Source organism: Choloepus didactylus, chromosome 2 (genome assembly GCF_015220235.1).
Source record: "Choloepus didactylus isolate mChoDid1 chromosome 2, mChoDid1.pri, whole genome shotgun sequence".
Lineage (NCBI taxonomy): Eukaryota > Metazoa > Chordata > Mammalia > Pilosa > Megalonychidae > Choloepus > Choloepus didactylus.
In genome coordinates, this window is record NC_051308.1 from 49,291,461 (window position 1) to 49,301,456 (window position 9,996).

The 9,996-nt window shown below is 45.5% G+C and overlaps 1 protein-coding gene across 1 annotated transcript in view; it reads right to left on the reverse strand.

Annotated features, from left to right (window-relative positions):
* TRAF5 (TNF receptor associated factor 5) overlaps positions 1 to 9,996 on the reverse strand; it is a 49,103-nt gene extending 39,107 nt beyond the window's left edge. The window contains exon 1 of the mRNA XM_037824451.1: positions 9,879 to 9,996. The gene's annotated coding sequence lies outside the window, so the exon portion shown is untranslated. The remainder of the gene's footprint in view (positions 1 to 9,878) is intronic.

Below are 9,996 nucleotides of genomic sequence, written 5' to 3' on the forward strand. Positions count from 1 at the left end.
AAGAAATAACAAGGATTAAAGCAGAAATAAATGACATAGAGAACAAAAAAACAATAGAGAGGATAAATATCACCAAAAGTTGGTTCTTTGAGAAGATCAACAAGATTGACAAGCCCCTAGCTAGACTGACAAAATCAAAAAGAGAGAAGACCCATATAAACAAAATAATGAATGAAAAAGGTGACATAACTGCAGATCCTGAAGAAATTAAAAAAATTATAAGAGGATATTATGAACAACCGTATGGCAACAGACTGGACAATGTAGAAGAAATGGACAATTTCCTGGAAACATATGAACAACCTAGACTGACCAGAGAAGAAATAGAAGACCTCAACCAACCCATCACAAGCAAAGCGATCCAATCAGTCATCAAAAATCTTCCCACAAATAAATGCCCAGGGCCAGATGGCTTCACAGGGGAATTCTACCAAACTTTCCAGAAAGAACTGACACCAATCTTACTCAAACTCTTTCAAAACATTGAAGAAAATGGAACACTACCTAACTAATTTTATGAAGCTAACATCAATCTAATACCAAAACCAGGCAAAGATGCTACAAAAAAGGAAAACTACCGGCCAATCTCCCTAATGAATATAGATGCAAAAATCCTCAACAAAATACTTGCAAATCGAATCCAAAGACACATTAAAAAAATCATACACCATGACCAAGTGGGGTTCATTCCAGGCATGCAAGGATGGTTCAACATAAGAAAAACAATCAATGTATTACAACACATTAACAAGTCAAAAGGGAAAAATCAATTGATCATCTCAATAGATGCTGAAAAAGCATTTGACAAAATCCAACATCCCTTTTTGATAAAAACACTTCAAAAGGTAGGAATTGAAGGAAACTTCCTCAACATGATAAAGAGCATATATGAAAAACCCACAGCCAGCATAGTACTCAATGGTGAGAGACTGAAAGCCTTCCCTCTAAGATCAGGAACAAGACAAGGATGCCCGCTGTCACCACTGTTATTCAACATTGTGCTGGAAGTGCTAGCCAGGGCAATCCGGCAAGACAAAGAAATAAAAGGCATCCAAATTGGAAAAGAAGAAGTAAAACTGTCATTGTTTGCAGATGATATGATCTTATATCTAGAAAACCCTGAGAAATCAACGATACACCTACTAGAGCTAATAAACAAATTTAGCAAAGTAGCGGGATACAAGATTAATGCACATAAGTCAGTAATGTTTCTATATGCTAGAAATGAACAAACTGAAGAGACACTCAAGAAAAAGATACCATTTTCAATAGCAACTAAAAAATCAAGTACCTAGGAATCAACTTAACCAAAGATGTAAAAGACCTATACAAAGAAAACTACATAACTCTACTAAAAGAAATAGAAGGGGACCTTAAAAGATGGAAAAATATTCCATGTTCATGGATAGGAAGGCTAAATGTCATTAAGATGTCAATTCTACCCAAACTCATCTACAGATTCAATGCAATCCCAATCAAAATTCCAACAACCTACTTTGCAGACTTGGAAAAGCTAGTTATCAAATTTATTTGGAAAGGGAAGATGCCTCGAATTGCTAAAGACACTCTAAAAAAGAAAAACGAAGTGGGAGGACTTACACTCCCTGACTTTGAAGCTTATTATAAAGCCACAGTTGCCAAAACAGCATGGTACTGGCACAAAGATAGACATATAGATCAATGGAATCGAATTGAGAATTCAGAGATAGACCCTCAGATCTATGGCCGACTGATCTTTGATAAGGCCCCCAAAGTCACCGAACTGAGCCATAATGGTCTTTTCAACAAATGGGGCTGGGAGAGTTGGATATCCGTATCCAAAAGAATGAAAGAGGACCCCTACCTCACCCCCTACACAAAAATTAACTCAAAATGGACCAAAGATCTCAATATAAAAGAAAGTACCATAAAACTCCTAGAAGATAATGTAGGAAAACATCTTCAAGACCTTGTATTAGGCGGCCACTTCCTAGACTTTACACCCAAAGCACAAGCAACAAAAGAGAAAATAGATAAATGGGAACTCCTCAAGCTTAGAAGTTTCTGCACCTCAAAGGAATTTCTCAAAAAGGTAAAGAGGCAGCCAACTCAATGGGAAAAAATTTTTGGAAACCATGTATCTGACAAAAGACTGATATCTTGCATATACAAAGAAATCCTACAACTCAATGACAATAGTACAGACAGCCCAATTATAAAATGGGCAAAAGATATGAAAAGACAGTTCTCTGAAGAGGAAATACAAATGGCCAAGAAACACATGAAAAAATGTTCAGCTTCACTAGCTATTAGAGAGATGCAAATTAAGACCACAATGAGATACCATCTAACACCGGTTAGAATGGCTGCCATTAAATAAACAGGAAACTACAAATGCTGGAGGGGATGTGGAGAAATTGGAACTCTTATTCATTGTTGGTGGGACTGTATAATGGTTCAGCCACTCTGGAAGTCAGTCTGGCAGTTCCTTAGAAAACTAGATATAGAGCTACCATTCGATCCAGCGATTGCACTTCTCGGTATATACCCGGAAGATCGGAAAGCAGTGACACGAACAGATATCTGCACGCCAATGTTCATAGCAGCATTATTCACAATTGCCAAGAGATGGAAACAACCCAAATGTCCTTCAACAGATGAGTGGATAAATAAAATGTGGTATATACACACGATGGAATACTACGTGGCAGTAAGAAGGAACGATCTGGTGAAACATATGACAACATGGATGAACCTTGAAGACATAATGCTGAGTGAAATAAGCCAGGCACAAAAAGAGAAATATTATATGCTACCACTAATGTGAACTTTGAAAAATGTAAAACAAATGGTTTATAATGTCGAATGTAGGAGAACTAGCAGTAGAGAGCAATTAAGGAAGGAGGAACAATAATCCAAGAAGAACAGATAAGCTATTTAACGTTCTGGGGATGCCCAGAAATGACTATGGTCTGTTAATTTCTGATGGATATAGTAGGAACAAGTTCACAGAAATGTTGCTATATTATGTAACTTTCTTGGGGTAAAGTAGGAACATGTTGGAAGTTAAGCAGTTAACTTAGGTTAGTTGTCTTTTTCTTACCCCCTTGTTATGGTCTCTTTGAAATGTTCTTTTATTGTATGTTTGTTTTCTTTTTAACTTTTTTTTTCATACAGTTGATTTAAAAAAGAAGGGAAAGTTAAAAAAAAAAAAAAAAAAGAAAAACAAGGAAAAAAAAAAAGATGTAGTGCCCCCTTGAGGAGCCTGTGGAGAATGCAGGGGTATTCGCCTACCCCACCTCCATGGTTGCTAACATGACCACAGACATAGGGGACTGGTGGTTTGATGGGTTGAGCCCTCTACCATAAGTTTTACCCTTGGGAAGACGGTTGCTGCAAAGGAGAGGCTAGGCCTCCCTATATTTGTGCCTAAGAGTCTCCTCCTGAATGCCTCTTTGTTGCTCAGATGTGGCCCTCTCTCTCTGGCTATGCCAACTTGAAAGGTGAAATCACTGCCCTCCCCCCTACGTGGGATCAGACACCCAGGGGAGTGAATCTCCCTGGCAACGTGGAATATGACTCCCGGGGAGGAATGTAGACCTGACATCGTGGGACGGAGAACATCTTCTTGACCAAAAGGGGGATGTGAAAGGAAATGAAATAAGCTTCAGTGGCAGAGAGATTCCTAAACGAGCCGAGAGATCACTCTGGTGGGCACTCTTACGCACACTTTAGACAACCCTTTTTAGGTTCTAAAGAATTGGGGTAGCTGGTGGTGGATACCTGAAACTATCAAACTACAACCCAGAACCCATGAATCTCGAAGACAGTTGTATAAAAATGTAGCTTATGAGGGGTGACAATGGGATTGGGAAAGCCATAAGGACCAAACTCCACTTTGTCTAGTTTATGGATGGATGTGTAGAAAGGTAGGGGAAGGAAACAAACAGACAAAGGTACCCAGTGTTCTTTTTTACTTCAATTGCTCTTTTGCACTCTAATTATTATTCTTGTTATTTGTGTGTGTGTGCTAATGAAGGTGTCAGGGATTGATTTAGGTGATGAATGTACAACTATGTAATGGTACTGTAAACAATCGAAAGTGCAATTTGTTTTGTATGACTGCATGGTATGTGAATATATCTCAATAAAATGATGATTAAAAAATAAAATAAAATAAAATAAAATAAAATAAAATAAAATACAGGACTCCCATATACATAGAATTAATTGTACTATTAATTAAAGCCCATGGTTTAGCTTAGGGTTCACTGCGTAGTGTAATTCCATGGATTTAAAAAATTTTTTTTATTCTGTTACCATATACACACTCTAACATTTCCCCTTTTAACCACATTCGGATATATATTTCAGGGCTGTTAACTGCATTCACAATGTTGTACCACCATCATTTTCATTTTAATCATTTCTTTTACTCTGCATCTACTATGACTTAAGCATTCAATTCATGTTAAATTATTTTGCCTTGACCCCAAGAGGCATGGTAAGTTTTCCTAGTTACATCACAAGTATCTGCCTAGCCTCTCCCTAGAATAGTACAAGATAAAAGCCAAACAGGCACTTTCAAGAACTGCTTAGTTTAACCCACCCATCTGCCTCCACCCTCCAGGTCCAGGGCCTCCCACACAGAAGGCTCAGGCTACCCCAGGCTGCTCTAAGCCACCTAAGAGAGAAAGGAGAGGGCCCTGGCTGGTGGCTTTGCATCAGGCCAACTCAATGCTCATCCTACTCTGACTTCATATTTGGATCCCACTAAAGTAACTGCTCTGCTCCTGGTGATGAAGCCAATACCTCTATTTGGCTTCCCACATCTATTTTATTTCTTCTCCTGGGTCCCTGTGTTGGCATCCTGCCCAGCACTTCTCTTCTTCCAAGGCTGTGGTCTGCTCTGCCCACAAGTCCTTCTAAGGACTGGAATCCTACCCCTGAAATACAGATCCGATGGCTGAGTCTTCATTCTCTGCTGCTGTCTGCCCCACTCTCTGCCCACTGCCTGATGAGGGCTCTCCCAGCTTACCCCCAACATGCCCCAACCCATCCCTGCTCACCTACCCCAGGGGGCCCCTGAGCTCTGCCGGGTCCAGAGATGGCAAACTGGCAGCAACAGGCTAGTTTAAATGTTAATGTACCCTGGCAACTGGTAGCTCTTCTGCATGTGTGTTTTTAATTTAAATTAGAGTGCCTTCAGACTAAGCATGCATTTTCCAGTTCTCCAGGGACCTCATAACTCCCTAATGCTATTGAATACATATAAGAAGAAAACCAGCTTTACTGGGTACACATGGTACCCATAGTACCCAGTAAAGCTGGTTCTTGTGTATATATTGTCTCATTCAAGCCTTCCAGCAATCCCAGGTGGGTGACATTACAAAAATCATAGAAATACAACTCTCAAGTGGTATATCCAGATCCACACTATTTCTGCTCTGCCATTAGTGAAGGCACTAGATCTGACCTGTGTTAAGAGGCCCCTCTGCAGCACTATGGAAGAGGGATTAGAATAAAAATGGACCTGGGGCAGGAAAGCAAGTAAACTATTAAAGTTGTCCAGGAGAGAGGTCACGTGGACTTGAACTCAGAGAGTGGCCCTGGGAATGGACGGCAGCTCAGGACTGAACTGACACAGAGCAGAGGTGACCGAGGGAGAGCAGCAAGCTGCAACAGTTAGGGAGGATATGGAAGAAGGGGGAGTTTAGGATGAGTGTCTGAGAGGCTCTCGAGACATCATGGTTAAGATTTTATATATCACAATGAAACTGGCCAAGAAAGAGAGCTGGATGAGAGATGGAGAGCTCTTCAGCCTTTAAGAGTGTTGGGTTAAGCCTCAGGAGTAAAGGAAAAGTGCACAGGGAACAGAAAGCAGGCCCAAGTTTGGAGCACGGCCCCACACCAGTGGACAAGAAGCTCGGAGTCAGGCAGGGAACACCAGAGGCAATCTGAGTAGCACAGCAGGTGTACGGCACCCTCTAAGTAGAGAATGCAAGTGCTGACTCCTCTTGTCAGAAGCTTGACAGAGAGAGAGAGGAAAGAGAGGTGGGGAAGCATGGGGTCTTCTTGTTCAATTGAAGACTGAGCACGTGAGAAAGGAAAAGAAGTCAGTGAAGAGGGAGTGATGGAGGAAATGGGTCTCAGTGGGAGAAGAACTGAATCGAGAGTGTATAGGTAGGGTGGGTCTCTCCCTTTGGTAAGAATGAGAGTGAGCCTTCTCCTTGACAGAGAGAAGCTGTGAGGGAAGTTCCAGGGATGGTCTGAATTGGTGAGGAGGGAAGCTACTGGAGCCCAGGTAGACTGCTTCTGTCAGGTCAAGAAATGAAGTCTGGGGATCTGCTGAAAGTGAGAATGTGTACCCCCAACCCCCACACACACACCTTGCAGAGGGGCGCTCACTGGCCTCTGCCTTGAGGGTGTGGTAGATTGCTGAGTTCCCACCTGCCCAGTCATTAAGCATGGGGTCCACAGTATCTCCAGAGACATTCGGACAGACATTGCTTTTGCTACAGCGTGATCTAAGGATGCGGATACCACTGCCTACCTCCAGACAGCTAGAGGTAAAATATAATCTGGGCAGTCACTCAATTGGACTTTGAATTACTCTCTCAGGACTGGTGAATATTTTCCCTTTATCTCCTCCCTGGTCCCTCTCCCCCACAGCACAGGGCTTGCTGGAGGCGGTCTAGGTCAAGACTACTGTCTGGCCCCCCAACTAAGGTTTTCCTCTGGGCAAAGCAAAAGACTCACGGGGCCTCAGCAGCAGCAGCAGGAACCCACCAGCCTGGTGATGGCTTCCCGGGAACAGCTGCAGACCCTCCGCCCTAGAGCACATTCCTACCCCAACACACACACCACAACACACACACACATATCCACCTGTTACAGCTCTACTCTGGTTGAGCTCCTGCCCCCAGGGGGAACCCAGAGAAAGCCACACCCTGGGCAAAAAAGCTCTCCAGAGATTGGGTCTGCCACTGTTCCCCCTTCCCCTATCTATTAACTCTCAAAATTCCCAGATCAGTGACAATGATGTGGAGCAGCTGTTGCACCTCACCCTCCTGATGGAATGGTTCTTTCACCTTCCGCCTGCACAGATTCCTGGCTCTCTCTAGCCAAGATACCATGGGAAAAGCAGGAATCAGAGTCAGAAGACTAGACCTTAGATCCTCCCCCACTCTTCCCCACATGCTGTGAGATACAACCAGGTAAAGTGGAAGGAATAGCACCTGCCTCTCCTCACAGGAGGTAGTGAGGGGTCATCAAATGAGATGGTGTAAACTGTACAGTGCTCTTCTGATTTCTGAGACTTAAGCAAGTCTTGCTGGCAGTCCAACCTCCCTCTTCTAGTGAGTCCCATGGAGCACATGTCCCTGGCAGCTCATAGCCCAAAGGAGCACATGCCAAATGAATTTGGTGCAATTCAGCAAACACTTGTTTAGGCCTACTCTATGCCAGGCTCCAGGATACAAAAAAGAACAGACACAGGTCTGGCCCTGAGTTTCCTCAGCTGGGAGGAGCCAACATAGTGGGCATCTATCCGTTCATGTGGTGGCCAGTGCAGTCTCCAACAGGGAGCAGGCCCTCTGGGTCCCCTTGCTGACTCCTCATACTGAGCAGAAGATGGTGGATTCAGCTCCCTGAGAAACCAGGATGAGAAGCCTGGAGCAGGGCAACCAGAGACCTTGGAGATCCATGCCCAGCCCTGCCAGGAGCTCAAGGGCTTATTTACAGTTCCGGTGTGTTTCCCGCACTATCTGGGAGATGTGGAGAATAATCCTGCTTTGGCCTGACTCATGAGGTTATGGTAAAGGACAAAATGAGAACAAATGATATGAGCAGTGAGAAACTGCTTTGAAAAGGAAAGAGCTTTACAAACAAGGAATTTTTTTTTCTTTAGGGTCCTCTCAACTAAAGCTGAGATAATCATCCAAAGTTTGTTCATCTAAATGCTGACATGCCTTGCCCACTGCAAGCCTAATGGGACTGAAACAGAGTCAGGAAGGGCATCCAGCTCCCTCACTCTGCAAATCATCTCCACTGAATTTCCCAATCACTATCGTTAGTATTTGCAGGGGATGGGGCCCCATCTCTTGTTCCATCTTCTTTCCACCGCCTTACCACCCACATACAATGGGTACTCAAGTGATGGAAAAACCACCCACCCTACGCCCATTACCACAGACCTCAGTCCAAAGGACCTGGGAAGGCCTCCTCTACCACCTCTCCTCTGGCAGGACTTCCAGGCAGTGGCTCAGACAGGAGGCTTTCTCCTGCCTTTGTCCAAGACCCAGGGACGGACATTCCAGAATCTGAGAATCAACCCATTCCAGAGTCAAAAGCAAAAACAATAACAAAAACAACAAAAAAACTTTTATAGAGTCTAGACATATATCTCCTTCTATCTCACCCATCTCCTGCAGCAATTTCTGTCTCTCGTTCAAATTAAAGTTGGGAGTGGGAGTGTTTAGATGATGAGGTCTTCACCCAAACTATCAATCTTGCTAACACCACTATCTTTGAAAGTGTGTGTATAAGGCAGACAAGACAGCTGCAGTTTTTATTTCAGAGGTTGTAGTAGCTCAGCTTTTCTCTGCCTAAAATTGTCTCTCTCACACACACACAGATCTGTCCTGGTACCTCAACCAATTTATTTGCATTTTATGTCTTCCAGAACCCTTTTAAAATGCAAATATGCCTGGAGGAAGGAACCGTATTCTACTGACCCTAGCCTAGTTCTCATGCAGCACCTGCACCTGATAAATATTTACTGCATTAAACTGGTCGTTAGGTGCCTGTCCTCACAGAGGTCAGAGCCTGGGGGAATGGAAAGTGGGGTGTGCAGAGGAAAGCCTGGGCAGGACGCCTCATCTCACCAACTTCATCACTCGCCTACGGGAGCTCTGCCTGCCTCGGCGCGATAACTGGGTTGTGATGAAAGTAAATCTGAAATAGCCAAATATGGAAACTGCAGGAGCGGTGAAAGTCTGCCACAGCGGCCCAGTGGGGCCAGCAGCAAGAGCGTGGCCCTGATACTCACTGAAAATTCACAGAATCGCCACGACCCTGCAGAGAGGTAACAAGGGGAGACTGGTGTGGAGAGAACCCAAGATTCCACGAATTCTCTGGCTGCCTACGGGTAACTCATTTCACTTCTCTGACACTTGGTTTCTTCCAAGACCCCTCTTCGAGCTCACCTTCTGGGGTCGAACAAGTGCATAGAGGTTTCTATTCGCTCCAATATTAAAGTTTCATTCTGGCGTAGCTCTGGTTGGAAGGGCTTGCAAAGGCGAAGGGAACGCCTAAGGGTGTGGAGGGGAGCAAGGGTTTGCAAGTGCGGATGTGCGGGCATGCCTGAAAGTGATCCTCCACCTGACCTGGTCCCTCCAGACCACAACCGCGCTGCACGGCTCAGGAGTTCGTCTCCGTCCTCACCACACCCCTCCCCTGCTAAGAAAACCCGTTGCAGGCTTCCAAGCCCAGCTTCCACACCAGAGCGCTGCAGCCAGCACCGCATCCAGTCGCCCGTATCAAAAGCCACCTGCCCCGCCGGTCTCCCCTGACCTCGGTCAGGGGACCCGCCAATGTCACGCCCGGCCCCGCGGGCGCCGGCCCCGCCACGCCCGAACTGCCCCCTTCCTCCCCTCCACCCCCCGCGCCCTCCCGGGGACTCGCGGACGCGAGGAGGGCAGGACCCGGGCCCCCGAAGCCCGGCGCGGGGAAGGGGCTGCGGGGAATCTCGGTGCTGCCTCGCTTTCGGTTTCAAAGTAAATGAGACAAACTGAAAAGTAAAAAGAACGAAACTCGGTCTCTTCACCCTAGCCCCAAAGCCGTCAGGCTGAATTCCTGTGGCGCAACCGCCACCTGGGCGGCGACGAGCCAGGACTTACGTTTGGCTGGGCGCAAGGGGGCTCCGCCGCCGCGGCCCGGAGGCGCACGGGTACTTCTCGGCTGCGGCGGGGCGCGCCGCGGACGAAGTTCTCAGCCCTGGGGGCCGCCGCGCGCGAG